The sequence below is a fragment of the Simochromis diagramma genome, unplaced genomic scaffold, assembly GCF_900408965.1.
Source record: "Simochromis diagramma unplaced genomic scaffold, fSimDia1.1 OVJJ01000176.1, whole genome shotgun sequence".
NCBI classification, from domain to species: Eukaryota; Metazoa; Chordata; class Actinopteri; order Cichliformes; family Cichlidae; genus Simochromis; species Simochromis diagramma.
Window position 1 is genome coordinate 3,330,880 of NW_024386892.1, and position 15,897 is coordinate 3,346,776.

Consider the following 15,897-nt stretch of genomic DNA (forward strand, 5'->3'; position numbering starts at 1 on the left):
GGTTTTACGACCGCCTTTACTAGCAGCACCACAGCACTACAGCTAAAACAGGATAACTGACATGGTGAGCTGAGCAGCAGTCCCATCTTAGAAGTGTCCTTATTCATATGCCAAAGGCTCTCAAGGGCAAAACCACCTCGCTACATCCACCTGACGGTGGAGCTGACTTCAGATGCAGTGCTGCGGCTGGTTAAACAGCAGGGCTGTGCTTGAATCTCAGCAGGGCCCTTGCTTCAGGAGAACCTCCACAGGGGTTACGTGCAGCTTTTCACACTTGTAGTTTCAGTCAGAAATGAATTAACTTACATCGCTGAAAATCAGAAGGTAAAGTCTTTATACTGAAATGTGTGATGCGTATGAGCATGTACTGAACAGGTTTACATCAGCTCCTACTCACGTCTTCTGAGGAGGAAATTAATCTACGGAGACCAAACAGTTTGTCTGTACACCTGGGACTGACTCACCGCTGCCTCTGCTGGAACCGTCGTTTGGAACTGTACATCACAGTCCTGTACGTTACTGTGAGCTGCATTCTGTCTCGAGGTCATTTTCTGTCCTTTTATAGACTGTTTCAACTAGCCGTATGCGCCCTTGCCTCCCTTTGAAGTCGTGTTCTTTCCTGTAATAGTTCATTAATCGTTGTGCTCATCTATCTGCCCTCCGTGCGGTTTTGCGCTCCTTGTGCAGGAATTTCACACTCCCAGAAGTCATCCGTCTGCATCCTTTTGTACTCATCCAGAAACTTTTTAGTCCTTTTTCTGAGCCCTCTGCATAGGCACTTAAGATTCCACCTTGGTGGATATTTTTGAACCTTTTTAAAAGTCTTTTGCTTTGAGTCATTTCTCATTGCCTTTGCAGTCATCTTCACTCCACCACCACACTGTGCTTTTCTTTTGCCATTAGTGTCCTGTGGTTTGTGAGATTTGTCATCCTTTAGCCCACTTTGTGTTCTTTGTGTTTTTTCCTAATCTGCCGTGATTTGACGTCCTTCTCTTTCGGTTCTTGATTGACTCAGTGCCAGTCAAAGTGAACGTAAGGACGAGGCATGTACCTGACTCATGTGCTGTTCATCTTTCTTGCACTTTTGTGTTCTTTGGGCCAGACCAGTGCTCTTAAATGTTTCGCTGTCTTAAACACAACATCCTCGCCACTCATGTTGTTCTTTTGAGGTGTGAAATTTTATTCAGGGCGACGTATCGCAGCTCCTGCTGAGCAACATCTGCTCCTTCTGCAGTTCATCCTGCAGCACGTGCCGTCTTTCAAGAACCCTCCAACCAGTCGCTCCCGTCTCTCGCTGACTCCTCCCTGAGGAAGCACTCCAGCGCTCATTCCCAGCGCTACACCGCGCGCTGCTGCCAGCGGTTCCAGCTGTGAAACCTCTGCCCTCTTCCTGGTTCCTAGTATTTGCCTTTCTTTGCACCACTCTTACATCGTCAGATCATTAAACTAAATTTTACTCTTGGACAAAAACTCCCTTTTACCGGTTTTGACTGCAAACCACTTACCAAACTCTGTGGCTGGGGTTTGGCAGCAGGCAGTTGGAAGCGAGCGACTCTGGGACGGCTTACTTGTTGGACGACACAAATCCGCAGGCGCTGCACACAACGGCACCGCCAGAAGTTTGAAGGCAGGACGCAAAAAGACACAGAGAACACGGCGTGAGGAGGATACGGCAAGTTCAATGCCCAAGTTCCATACCGGTGAGGTGAACGAACCACACTTGAGGCCGGACGCACAACGTGAATAACGTGGCGCAGAGACAGGCAAACAGGACGCGGGGACAGGCACAGGCAGGGATCACACAAGAAAACTCAAATCATGAAAAGCTGATGATACCTGAAATATCAACAGCCTGAGAGAAAACTGACGTAGGAAACCAGGGACCCGGTTCGGTTCCGCAGTGAGCCAGGAACATCAAGGAAAACCCTATCAGCTCAGCCGAGACACCACTCATAACAAAACTTTAAATGTTGCACAAATAGAAAAAACAGGAAACACTTGGGATTTAAGCCAGCATTCCCGACGTAAACGTGTTTTGTTCACGGCTGTCACGCTGTTCTGGTCCGCGGTCCCAAGGTTACGTTACTTACAAAAGGGTGGACCACCGTGTGTCACAGCGAGAAGGGTCCAGGGGGGAAGATGGGACTCCACCACACTCCTCCCTCTTTAGCCACTCTCGTCCTTGATCTCTCAATCACGCAGCACAACCCGGAATCACAGGGACGGGTCCGTCAACAGGTCCGGGAAACTCCTATGCACAGAACACAGCGTTAGCTAACAGCGAAGGACATGCTGAGAGCACGAACACGGTCGGGGTCAGCGTTTCCAGGAGCCGATAACCAGCTCCGCCCAGGCGATAGGAGAAAGGATTGAGAGCGAGCAACATAAGAAAACCTTTGCCATTCACGAGCCCGCACGAGAGGAGTGTCCCATGACAGTGTTTGTTAGTTGTTTACAGAGCGCACGGAGCAGGAAGTGACACAGGACAACGTGATCAGACTGATTTTCATCAACACTCCTCCTGAATCTTGTTTGTTACGTGCCTCCAAATTTGAAAAGTTGAACTGAGCACAACCTTTCTTCTGCCACGCGTTGGAGTCTTGTGAAACTCATGCAAACACTTTATACACCCGACTGAAAGCTGTAATTCGTTCAGTTTCATAACAGGATAATTACCAGATCTATACAAGTGCAAACAGTTCAAATAGTCGTAGGATAATCGTCTCCCGTCTGTAAGCGCCTGTTCCCGTGTCCCCACACCCCTCCGCCTGCAGGGTTCTATAGTGACACGCACATTCCGTCCGCCCCCTTCCTTTAGTCCTTTAACCCCTTTTGCCTTGTTGCTGCCCGCCCCGCGCCCACAGGAAACAGGACTTAGGGGAAGCTTCACTCCATCTACTGAGCAGGATATGTGCCCACAACTGATCGCTTCCTGCACACGACTGAGCTGAGTCTTCTGCTCCATTACTCTGTCGAACAATGGACCCACCCCAGCTGATCCCACAGACATCCACTTTTCATCTTTAGATTGAAAAAAAAGACACCTGAACCGTTCATTGGCTGGATTTAAAAGCGCCCGGCTCCGCTTCCAGGAACGGAGACAGAGTAATATTCAGACAAAAATATCACACCATAGAAGGAATAACACGTGCCGCCTGTTGGCTCATACACAGGATGAACCTGACGAGTACATCACATAAAAGGAGACGCTCAGAAGCAGGAAGTTACAAACCCATGACCCGACAAATGAAAAAGGAAGTTTGACAGGCACGGGCCTCAAAACACATACTGAGGGAACAGAAATACACAATAAAAGTAAAATCTGACGGTTTGAAGGAATCTCTCCACTCTGATGAAACCCGCGTGACATCTGCTGTCCTCTCATGTTCGTCTCCATTCCTCGCTACGCTTCAGCAGGCCAGCAGATAACAGCGTAATGATTTTCCTTCCGGCGCGACCTGACAGTGCCCCACCCTTCCCCCAGCGGGGGAGGCTTCCCCCCCGGTTATCAAGTACGCGACCTGCGATCAGCCTACTGTTGCAGATCGTCAGCTGGTTTCTGAGCTTCCCTGACACCCTGTGACGTCTGTGGAGCTTCTGTGCTGGCAGCTGCCTGGGAGAAAACGCTGGGGAAGTGCCGTGGACGCTGAAGCAGCAGATCTTTATATCCATCTCTCTAGCTCTCCACCACTCTTCCTTCGGCTCTGGTGCGTTCGAAGCTTTATCGTCTCAGCTCGTTCCAGGCGTTTTCGTGCTTCCAGCGTACAGAGCGGTCAGTCTTCAGGTTGTTCTGCATTGTTAACTCGCTCACATGGACATTTTTCTGCTGTTTGTCTCTTTGTATGCTGGCTTTTGCATCTTTTGTTTGACACTTGTTCAGACACAAACTCCACAGAGAAAAAATCTGACAGTGATTCAATGATCACTGTTAGTTCGTAGCTGACGTTCTCGTCCACCTTTATCTGCTGTGTGAGGTTAACATGAAACATGGCGAAATGGCACGGGACAGATTGTTCCATGTTGCAAAAAGTCATTTCTGATGCTTCTAATTGTTTAGCTGTTTTTACTCTTGTTGTATTGACAGACTTGTAGTGTATTTACAAATCAGTTTTATGGAGACATCAAAGACATTACCTTCCGTTGAGTATCTTGGTTATCGGCACCTCATTATCTAAAACCATGCATAGAACCATTCTATCTTACAGTTGTTGCCCATACTATTGTTTCTGGCTACCTTACATTGGCCAGCTCCGTCTCACAGCAGGACGTTGTTAATGTCAGTGACACTTTTAGAATCACGGATTGCAAAAAGAACGTAACCAGGGAATACTGACCGTTAGCTTCACGTTTTGACTAGGTGTTGTGTCTATGGATGACTTGAGAGAGATGCCTTTGACCAAACTTCCTATAAAAAACTGAATAATTACCGGGAGGCTTGTTTTATAGGTTTTAACTCACTCAAAGCAACATTTGACAATTGACAGTTGTTGAAAACTAGCCTGGAAACTGAGTCTTTAGGTGCTTTTTGTACAAATAATTCCAATATAATGAATTGTTCAGGTTTTTTGCTGACATTTAGCTCTCGAAGTGTCTGTGCCCACGAAACACGAGTATGTTAAAAGTTGCAGAGCCTTTAACGGTGTGATGCGTCGTAGGGACGCAACAACCTTTTAAATGTTTTCAGTCAGCCTGTGTGTAGCTGTTTGTGGTTGTGTGAGGTCAGACGCTCTCAGGTTGACCTTTCTCCTTCCACACAGTTTCTTTTTCATTCTTCTCTTCACGGTATCCTGATTTTTAGAGTCCAGCACTGCATAACACACCGCTGCTGCTCCACGAGGAAGACATCCCTTTCAACCTCTTAGACCGTTTCTTTGAATCATGCATTACATTTCATTTAAAATGTTTTTTATGCCACGCGTCCTTATCACCTGGTTAATGTTGAAATATACCGCCAAGCTTCCCATCGTCAGTACCATGCTCACTGGTTGATTGTTGTGTCAGTGTTTAACAACGTGGACATTAAGCGACAGCCCCCCCCAGAGTTTTGTGACGCCGGTGTTCTCACACCAACACACGGATACACTGACCCCATTGACACCCGTGACACCAGCGTATACACAGCTAGCGAAGGTGTGGGTTTTTAACCGACCTACAGACTTGCCACATTAGCTTTAGACCTCGGTTTCCCACAGTGACGAATATAAGTACCGAAGGTCCAGAGTCCTTTGTTGGCGTGCAGCAGCATCGTCATGCCATGGCCGTAATGTCCGCGACGCATAACCGATGTCGTTTTGCCTGCCAAGTTCGTTAAAGCTTCATTTTATTCTGATATAAAATGAACCGAACGGATCAACAAGTCTCCACGACTCATCATCAAACTCATTCTGATGAAAAATCTGACGATCAGACTTGGGAAACTTGGTGGCTGAGCAGACGACAGCAGCAGGTCCGTGGTTGTGATCCGGGGGGGCTCCTCAGGTTCTGCACACTGAACCCTAAAAACCAGAGCAGCCATGCTGTCCTTTAAACAGCTCGCGCTAGGCCCTGCCCCTAATATTGCAAACCATGAACCACAGTAGCTGTGTCCCTTTTGGATGACTCCGGCCTTTGCGGCTCTATGTGGGATGGGGTTTCTTCGAAGCCCGAGCGGCCGGGAAGTGCGAGACTGTGATTGACATGTGACTGGGTCTGGCCTTCAGATCTGCGTCACCGCTGTCTCGGTGGAGTTAATAATACCTCAGCCGCTCTGCTTCCCCCCTGCTATTCTAAAATATAAAACAGGAACTGGAGTACACTCTTCGACCGTTTCACACTTCTGTTTAATCAGTTTTGTTGACGTTTATTTCCAGCTGTGTTGAAACACCAAGGAGGAACCACCGAGGATTAATAAAGTTTTATTTAATCTATAATCTAATAAACTTTAATCTCAGTCCAAACCGCTTTACTCCGGAAACAAATAAAACACTGACATACAAGTCCCAGAACAACATTAAGTTCTCCGAGTGCCTTCTATATCAGGTTTTAACCAGAAGTAGCCGAAGACCGCGGGGCTCGGGTAAAACGCTGAAGCGGGAGTCGGCTGCTCTCACGGCTTAGTGACCATTGAACCACCCTGTCAGCATGAGCTGGCGCGAGGTTGGGTAACAGACGTCGCGAAACATCAAAGCATTGCAAATCTGTGTGGTGTCTGATAACTGAGCAGCTATGAGTTACACAGCTACATTCTCGCCTTACAATATGTAACGTTTATTTGTGACCCAGACAGAATCATGAGGCGCTACTATTTAAAATAAGCATCGCGACCGCCATCTGTTGGAAAAATGAACACTGGTCTGCGGTGGAACCGCGGGACTTTGAGTTCTGGGCATTATTTGTGGGCCACGAAGGACCACACCGACCCATCCCTTCAAATCCGGGAAATGCTTGAAGGACGGCATTGCAGGAGTGTACGAATTGGACAGCGTCGTCGCCTGGCTGCTGTACGTAATTGGCCTACAAAATGCGTCCTCCGAAGGATGCACCGCGCTTGTGGCGGCACAGCTAGCTTGTAAAACAGGTGAGCTGATGGAACTCCAGGGTGGTAGGAAAGTAGGCGTGATCTTGAGCCAAGACTCCACGCGTGCCTTTCTGGCGGCTGTTCCGAGGCAAAGCAGCTGTTTTCCGCACAGACGAGAATAAAACTTAACCGATCAATTGCTGACACGTCGTTGCTGTTTGGGCCTCTCTCTTCCAACCTTGTCACAACTGCAGTCAGACCGCCATGAACTACACCCCACGCCCCCCCCTCTCCTTCCCCTTGTGCTCTGCAGTCCGCGAAGCGGATCAGAGAGCCGCTCAGAGCATGAGCCTCGGCGAGGGAGAGGCCATCATCTCCTGCAGCGACCGTGAGGCGAACTGTACGGCCCGCGGCCACCCGGACAACCCTGGAGCTTTTCGTATCCTCCGCGTGGAGCTCCAACGGACTCGGCCCGTTGAAGCGACTCCACCGCTCGCTGCGCTCCAACTTGCGGCTGCTGCCTCTACGACCGTAAGTCTCCCTCTAAATTCCTTGAATTTCTCTGTTCCCCATCTGATCGCAGGATCCAAACCCAAATGAGCAGCCTTCCACCTGCCAAGAGCGCGTTTGATCCACTCGGCGGTTCTTCTTTGGTTTTACGCACGGCGCTTGCGCGCGGGAGCGCGGAGAGCTTGTTAAACACAACGAAAATCTGTTACGTGCTTGACAAACCCGAGCAGTACGATTCGTACAGAGGTCCGGTTACCGGTACCTGCGGTTTTTAAATTCTAGTGCTGAACACTCAAATCTCACATTCATCGTTTGAGGTTCGCTTCTTCTGGGTCCCGGGGCGTAACGTGCAGTTGATCATTAATCTGACAACTAACTGATCCGCTCATATATTGAGGCCTCATTAAAAGTCTTAATAAAATTCATTGATCGTTGGAATAAAAGTGACCGTTAATTCAGGATGACACGCAGCAGAATATTCATAGAGCGCTCTGCGTGCATCCGGGTTTCATGCCGGCTCTGTGTGTCTGTTCTGAACCCCAATCAGCGCTTAGCCAAAGCGCACTTGTACAGCCTGTGAGCCCATCCATGCTTTCTAGTTATCTGAAGTTAAACACCATGCTGACATCACACACACTGAGGCTGTCGGGACCCGCTGCGCGTTGCTCCGCGTGATTGGTGGCGTTGTGATACCAGCGTGTGAGGCTGCTGGGGTTCCACACACTGATTTCGGGCTGAGTTAGGTTGCTGGCGCCTCAGCGCTGATGTGTCAGTGGGGAGTTGGCGTTTTCTTTCTGCTGCTGATGTTTGCTGCGCGGTTGGGTTTACTGAGCGTGTGGTTCAATTGCTGTCTTCCCTCGTCAGCGGTCACGCTTGCTTCAGACCATGATGGCGCGGGGTGAGGAGAGGTGCAGGCGGTTTTTCTCTGCTTCAGTGCTAGTCAGTGTCATGGGACTAATCATATGTGGGGGTTTCCATCAGCCGACTTCTGGCCTTCTTCGTCCTTTTCCTTCCCCCCTCTGTCCAGGCTTCATCTGGACTGGACATGAACCTGACGTGATGAGATCTCCACAGCAGATCACCGCTCCACCTCCTCATCCCAGCCTGCCTCCCTTTTCACTCTACACGTACCCAATGAACCACCTCCATGAGCTCTTCATCTTCTCCCCCGCTGCAGCCCATCTTCACCCTTCCACCCTACCTCCTCGCACATGATCAGACCTTCTCAGCCTGTGACTCGATTGTCAGTTTGATGGACTCATCCCATCTTGCTCCCTTGAACATTCGAACACCTCAGCTCAATAGCCCCAAAGAAAAAAGCCAAGAAAAAAGCACGCCAAATGGTTCAAGTTCCTTACGACCCGCAATTTCCACCGCACCTTTCGGGCTGGACAGCTTTAAGAAAAAGTTCTGCGCATAGGCGGTCGTTTCCAATGTATACAGCGAGATCGCAGTTACTGCAGAGACTCGAGGCTTGCGACCACATGCAGTATTTTATGAGGTTTTTGCTTGATCTTTTCTAGCTGGACATCGTTGTCAGGTGAGTCTCTGACATGAGACGTGATCGGGATGAAGCTTGGATAATGCGCAGGCTTCCGTCCAGGTGATCCAGGAAAAATGCTCAGAAAAAAGCAATCAGTCTCAAAGTGACAGTGTGATCATCGTGGTACTGTGTCACGTCCACACACACTACCCACTCAGTACAGCACCTCACTGTTACCGCTGGCCGGGTGTACTTGGTATTGTTTCCTTTGCCGAGGCGCTTGGGAGTTGTGCTGCCTGTTGTGTACCGTCCCTAAACCTCTGGTGGCAGGACGCGACCGTCAGGGCAGATTCAACCGATAGCCTTCATAGGATAGTTAACATCTCAGTCCACACCTGTGAAGCCTTAGTTAGTTCACCCCTTTTTGCCCTCCATTAACGTTTACCATGGTTTGCTTTGGGCAAGTATTGAGCGAGGAGGGGGAGCGTTGGGGGGCGTGTGGGGCACGCTCGTGTAGATCGGACTCGTGCCTCGCCTGCTAACCCGCGCTATTCAGTGACTGGGATGGCGGAATTTCAGCACGATCACTTGTCTTTTAAAGTAGAACATTCTTGTCCTTCCTGCTTGGCTGTATTGGTTTGAGTCTGGGTGTTGATGTTCGAGGAAGTCTGCTATCACTGCGCCGGAAACTCTCCGTCAAGTAAATATTCTGTGAGACCCACGATTATAAACGACGGCGATTGCATGAGGTCAGATGACGCGCGCCGGAGGCGGGAGCACTCCCGTGACCAGGCCAGGCACACCAAATGCCGGTGAGTCTGAACACTGTGAAGAAGATGGTTTCAAATGGTAACAGGAAGGCACTGCTGGGATTTGAACCCAGGATCTCCTGTTTTACTAGACAGGCACTTTGACCAGCTAAGCCACAGCGCCTCCTGCTGACAGGCAAACCGGTAATACCTGGTATTACCTGGTACTGCAGAAGGAGACGAGTTCACTTTTTTAACTTTTGTGCACTATCAATGTAGGATATGGTCAAATAGTCCAACAAGTAACTTCCTGTTCCTCACTTCTTCAATGACCTCGGTGGAAACATCATAAGGTGAAGGAGAAGCTTTTGAGACTGATTCAACAGGGTGAGTCTGAACAAGTCCTCAAAACAACTCTATTTCCCTTGGCAAGGGTGGATTCCCGCACTTTACTGTCAAAGCTTTGTTTGTTTCGTAAAGCACTCTTTTGAATGTGCTCATTGGCTAACTGGTAGCTTTCTGCAAGACTCTCTCAGCTCTCCAGATCTAATTTCTGTTCACGTAGCCAATCGGAAAGAGACATCTGCAGCAGGGGCATGGCCCAGCTACATCAGTTTGACAGAAATCTGCTGGTATTGCAGAGGCTCCAATAGCCAAACATTGTACTCGTGCAGACGATGGTACTGCTGCCTCCTCCTCAAGAGTTGAGGAATACTCATGTCTCTTGCATACTGCCTTTACTGCCTCGGTTGGAAAATCTGGCTCTTTGTTGCGGCGCAAGAGCTGTGCAGTAAAGCCTTCAATGGCATTTTCCTCATCATTAGAACTCTGATCAGATATATCACAGGCATGCAGATACGGACGTCTCAACAGCCCATCTGCATCTTGGTTGTCCTTCCCAGCACTATACTCAATGTCAAAATCAAAACTGGAAAGTACGGCCAACCAGCAATGCCCTACTGCGTCCAACTTTGCAGATGTTAAAACGTATGTGAGTGGATTATTGTCTGTCATCACTGTACATTTTACTCCATAGATACAGCGGAAAACGTTCTGGGTGACAGCCCACTTCACAGACAGGAAGTCAAGCTTGTGTGCAGGGTACCTTTGCTCGGACTTGGAGAGACCCCTACTGGCACAGGCAATGACTCTTAACTTGCTCTCCTGTTCTTGCTATAGGGCTGCACCGAGAACATGGGCGCTTGCATCGGTGTGCACAATATAATGTTCTTTGGATCTGCAAACCCAAGAACAGGAGCTGTTGTGAGCTTGAGAATCAATGTCTTAAAAGTATCTTCAGCGGTTGGGGTCCATTTTTCGTGAAAAAGGCTTTTTGAGATCCGCACTGGTAGAAACCTTGTGGTTTCTGCCAGACAGACTGGATTTTCTCTCAGTGGGAGGCAACCAGCACTTAAGTGATTAAGGGGTATTGCAAGCTTGGAATAGTCTTTTATAAACCTCCTGTAATATCCAGTGAACCCAAGGAAAGACTTAAGCTACTTGATGTTAGCTGGTCTTGGCCAGGTAGTGAGGGCAGCTGGATCTGTTTTGACCCCTTCTGATGATACAACATGGCTGAGATATTGGACAGATGTCCTGAAGAACTGACATTTCTCTGGCGACAGCTTTAAAGTAAATTCTTTCATCCTATGGAGGACCTTCAGCGATCATTCCTCATGGTTCTCAAGTGTAGCTGAGAAAGGAGTGACATCATCAAGAAAAACCGAGACCTGACTCAAATTTCCTGCTGCCTATACACTTTTCCATAACATAAGCTGAAAGTAGAACCACCTCCTTATGCTGTTTTTTAATAGAGAACTCTTCGCATTTTATTGTAACCAAAACACCTAACAGTCTTACCTTCTCTTATCAGTTAACTCTGAATGATTTGCAGAATCTTGACAGTACTTTGGGACGAAAGCTCAATATAACCCTGCCTCACCCAGTTTCTATACTGGTCCATTTATGTCTGTTGTCACAGTTGCGCAGTTTCATGTTTTAGTAGACTTTCAGTTTTGATGTTTTTCATCTGCATGTGGTGCACAGCTGCTGGGGTGTCCTTTGCTAAATCTTTAGTGCCTCCAAACTTCAGATTCAACAGATTACTTTCCTTTATTTTGACATGAGGAAAAGTTGCCTACACAGAATTTCTTATTTTGAAATCGCTCAACAGGCACTGCTGGGATTTGAACCCAGGATCTCCTGTTTACTAGACCAGGCACTTTGACCAGCTAAGCCACAGCGCCTCCTGCTGACAGGCAAACCGGTAATACCTGGTATTACCTGGTACTGCAGAAGGAGACGCATTAAATTTTTGGGCACTATGAATGTTGGCATTCAGAAAATATTGCTTGAAAATTAATGCAGATTCGTAATTTACCTCCTGGTTTCTCACCAAACCCTTTAAATACTGTCAGAACCATGTAACTTGATTCTTATTTGTGTAATTATTAAAATAAGTAACTGTGACCCCTCGTGTTTTACCTTCTTACAGGCTGTTTCTTTTTGTTAAGGTCAAAAGATTAAAGCATCTTTCTGATAAACTCTTAATTTAAAGCCAAACAGAGATGACAAAGCTTTTTATTCTCTCGCTTTACATTTGCAGGATAATAAATAACATCCAGGGTCAAATGTTCAGTGAATAAATCTTAATTTTGGGGACTTTGCTAAACATGACGTTTGTTCAGGTTGCAGATTCTCATCGCTGCACACAAACACGTTTTTAAAATGTTCCTTTTTACACTTAGAGCTTAGCATGAAGCTTCTCAAGATCCTCGGCGGCAGACGGCCGTATCCTGCTCTCAGCCCAACCGGCCGCTCTCGCGTTGCTTTTAAACCAGGTGTCCGTTTTACTCGAAGCACTCCAGGATTGGCTCGTGTCCGTTTCCTTGAGGAAGCGCAGCAGGTCGTCCGGTCTGAGCCCCATGGTGGCAGCGTTGGTCATCGGGTGGAAGTAGACCATCCGTGGCCTCCTTCCACCAGGTCCCGGTCCAAGACGAACTTCACGCTGCGATCCTGATCGAGAGCAGAGCAAGAGCCGTCGCACAGCCCTGACCCACCTGAAGGAGAGGGGAGGGGAGTCTAGTGCTGTGACCTGGTGAATCCAGCTCAATAATTGGCCCCTCCCCGTCTTTGATCCTTCCTACATTCAGCTTTTCCAACATGGCGGCCTCATCTGCGACAGCGCAAGATTTGCCACTCCCGACACCAAGCTTCTTGGGAGGTCATTAAGTTCACCTGCAGATGGAACGAGAGGAAGTGAGGTGTTAGTCTTTAGTTTTTAAGTTCAGAGGTCATGTGGAGGAGCTGACCTGGCGGTCATGGCGGGCCGACACCAGCCACAGCCCCTTCTTTCTTCTTGTCTTTCAAGAACAGGTTCTTGGTGACGGCGCCATTCACGCCCTGCAGGTGAGGCATCATCTCCTCCACCGTGAACACCTGCAGGAGGAGGAGAGTGGGTGAGAGCGGGCTCTTTGTGGAAGCTTTGTGGAAGCTGTATTACTAACATCAAAGCCTCCTGCAACTCTTCCTGGTTTCCTACATCAATAAAGCTGTCTGACTGTGATGCCATCCATGCCTGCAGGACTAAACCAAACTTGTGGTCTGGCGCCCTCTGCAGGTCACAGCAGGTCCTGCAGCACAAACGTGTCAGAGCAGTTTATGAAAGCTGCAGCAGACAGGAAGTACATAAATATATGCACATAAGTCAGGCATTCAAAGTCATATCTGCTTTTTCACGGCGCGCTCGATTCTGAGCGGAGCTCTAAAGCGCCCGTCCCAACGGATCCCGTTCAAAAACACTGCGCATTTCAGGATAAACAGATTCTGCGCAAACACAGCTGACTGCGCCTAAACTTCATCACGTAATTTTAACGTGAATCCGTGTGCTCGTGAATTCAGCACACACACGGCAAGCAAAGCGGCTCTTCTTTACTTCAGCTGACAACTTTGTTACTCCCCCACGTGTCAGTGAAACTGAAAGAGCGAGAACTGAGGAGGAAACGCGCACTTCCACAACTGTGAGCGCGCATCAGGAGACCCTATCATGGTCACGCGTGGCGCCGAATAAAAGTGCGAGTCTCTCCGATTGTGGAAATGTCTCCGAGCTATTTTCACGTATTATATGATCTAGAGTCAGACGGGGATGTTGAAAATGCCAGAAGCGCTAATGGGATTCGGTGTAGTCGGGCTGTCCGGTTTACCGGCGGGTGCTCCACGCATCTCGTCTGGATGTGTAAAGTCTGCAGATGTTTCTCCAGCTGTGCGCGCAGGTCCTCCGACATCTTCACGTGAGACAGCAGCTCAAACGGACACAGGTGGACCCGGCAGGTAGCCGCTGAGGAGCAGCTCTTCTTCTTCTGCAGCTATTTTCCTGCAGCTGGCCGCTCGCTTCCTGTCACAGTGCCACCGTGTGACTGAGGAACAGAGCCAGCTACTCAAACTGAGCACGGGGTGCCCGCTCAGAGTGCAGGTTGTAATGGGGAAGGATCTGCGTGCAGCTCGAACTCTTTTAGAAAATGAAAATTATAAAACTGTTCGATTTGGGTCAAAGTAGCACCGACGGGTCAGAGAGACAATCACAGCGCCTCCGAGCGTCAACACAATTCCATTAAACCCGAAAATCTGAGTGCTGAGATTAAAATCCTACATGCACACATACGCACACAGACTCACACACAGATGCACACAGTTTCAGAGGTGATGTACAAATACTTTGTTACATGAGTACTTAAGCGGACTTTTCAGTAGCCGTACTTTGTTTTTTACTCCTCACATTTTAAGTCTCGACTTTATCATCCTTTCAGTTTAAGTCAGACTCGTTACTTCAGCTTTTTGCATAAGAAACAACCACATCAGGGATGGATGTGAACGATACAGAGGTATCAGAGGCCAAGGACGTAAGCCCGGCGAGCTCAATCGGTGGAGCATGAGATTCTTAATCTCAAGGGCGTGGGTTTGAGCCCCACATTGGGCGTTGACCTTTATTTACGAAATTCCCCACATGTGGGATTATGAGGAGTTTAAAATAAAAAACATGCAGGGAGCAGGAGCACATGACGTTTCAGAGGGCAGGACAATGAACACGAGACCCTTGTCCAATGAACAGAGGTGACCACACTCTGAACTTCCAGCAGCTCTGCGGGGTCCAGCTTTAGTGTTCCTGACTTTGAACCCTGAACGCTTCACCTGTGTCTCCTCCGTTAGCTTCTCCGTCAGCTCCTCCTGCTGTTTCCTGCGTCAGCAGCTGCTGGAGCAGAAGTCCTGATCTCCACATCACTTCCACCAGATGTTTCTTTACACACCGATGAAATATGTGACATACACACTCACGCTGCTCATCCACCCATTAGTGCAAAGTGATTTATGTTCACTGTTTCTGCTCGACAGGAGGCGCACGCTTCATCATTCAGCTTACGGTGACGTGTTTCCAAGGTTCATTCATCAACTCACAGTTCAAATCAAACATAAATGTGACCACACGTGAGGAGAAGGAGGACCATGGAGCGGCCCCACCTCAAATCCTCGCCTTTCACCTGAACTGCAGATCCACGGTTTATGTTTAACTTGACTGAAGGCCTGTAGGAGGCGCCGTGGCTTAGCTGGATAAAGCGTCCCAGCAGCGTCCCCTCTGACGTGGTCGTGTTCTTCCAACTCCAGCCTCTGCATGTCCTCCTTCACACATTCATGAACCTCCTGTGAGGCCGTCCAGGTGTTTAAACTGTCCCACCTGGATGTGAGCATGCTGCTGCACAGCTGCTGCACAGCTTCATGAGCTCCTGTTCATTAAGAATGAAAGGCAGTTTTGTGTGTTTTTTGTGAGCGTCATAGGAGGACGCACACTCGGAGGCCTCACTGCTAGAATCACTGCTCAGGTGTGAGCTTGACTCCTTATTATTACGTATTGATGAGGCTTTTCCCTGATGATGTCGACAGGTGTTTGATTCCCCTCACTGATTTCCCCCCGCTCCCTCCCTCTGTCTCTCTTTCCTTTTCCCTGCTCAGTTTTAGTACCACATGTTTGCTCCTGGACTCTAACATCCCACCCTACTGAGAGTGCGCACTCAGTGTCCTACATTCATCTCAGCTTTCCATCAGTTGTTAACTGTTGATTAAATGCACACACACACACACACACACACTACACACACACACACACTACACACACACACACACACACACACACACCACACACACACAGTTGATTGAAATCATTCTTCCATGGGTCGCTGCTGCTCAGTGTGTCAAACCACGAAAACAAAAAACTAAAACATCTCGCTCTGATTTTTTCTACAAAGCAGCTTTTAGTGACACAAACACACACACACAGACACACACACACAGACACCACACACACCACACACACACACACACACACACACACACACACACCACACACACACACACACACACACCACACACACACACACCACACACACACTGAAAGCCTGTTGCACAATAACATGATTAATGACCAAGTCTAACTCACGACACGTAAACACTGAAGAGTCCACGCTGCTGCCCTGACAGCGCTGCATGTGCTGCTGCTGTTTCTGGGGAAGAAAACTAAAAAGTGCAACGCCAACAGAGTGCGCTCGGAGCTGCAAAGGAAGACGAGACAGGGGGAGGCAAGAGGGGGAAACGGTGAGGGAACTGGGAAG

At 48.6% G+C, this 15,897-nt stretch overlaps 2 non-coding genes and 1 pseudogene across 2 annotated transcripts; all 3 read right to left on the reverse strand.

Annotated features, from left to right (window-relative positions):
• Nucleotides 1–9,347: 9,347 nt before the first annotated feature.
• trnat-agu lies at nucleotides 9,348–9,422 on the reverse strand. Its single transcript has one exon. It is a non-coding gene; the product is annotated as a tRNA-Thr (tRNA).
• A 1,987-nt stretch (nucleotides 9,423–11,409) lies between these two features.
• trnat-agu lies at nucleotides 11,410–11,484 on the reverse strand. The gene has a single exon. It is a non-coding gene; the product is annotated as a tRNA-Thr (tRNA).
• A 316-nt stretch (nucleotides 11,485–11,800) lies between these two features.
• On the reverse strand, nucleotides 11,801–13,659 carry LOC120734871 (annotated as a pseudogene).
• Nucleotides 13,660–15,897: the final 2,238 nt, after the last annotated feature.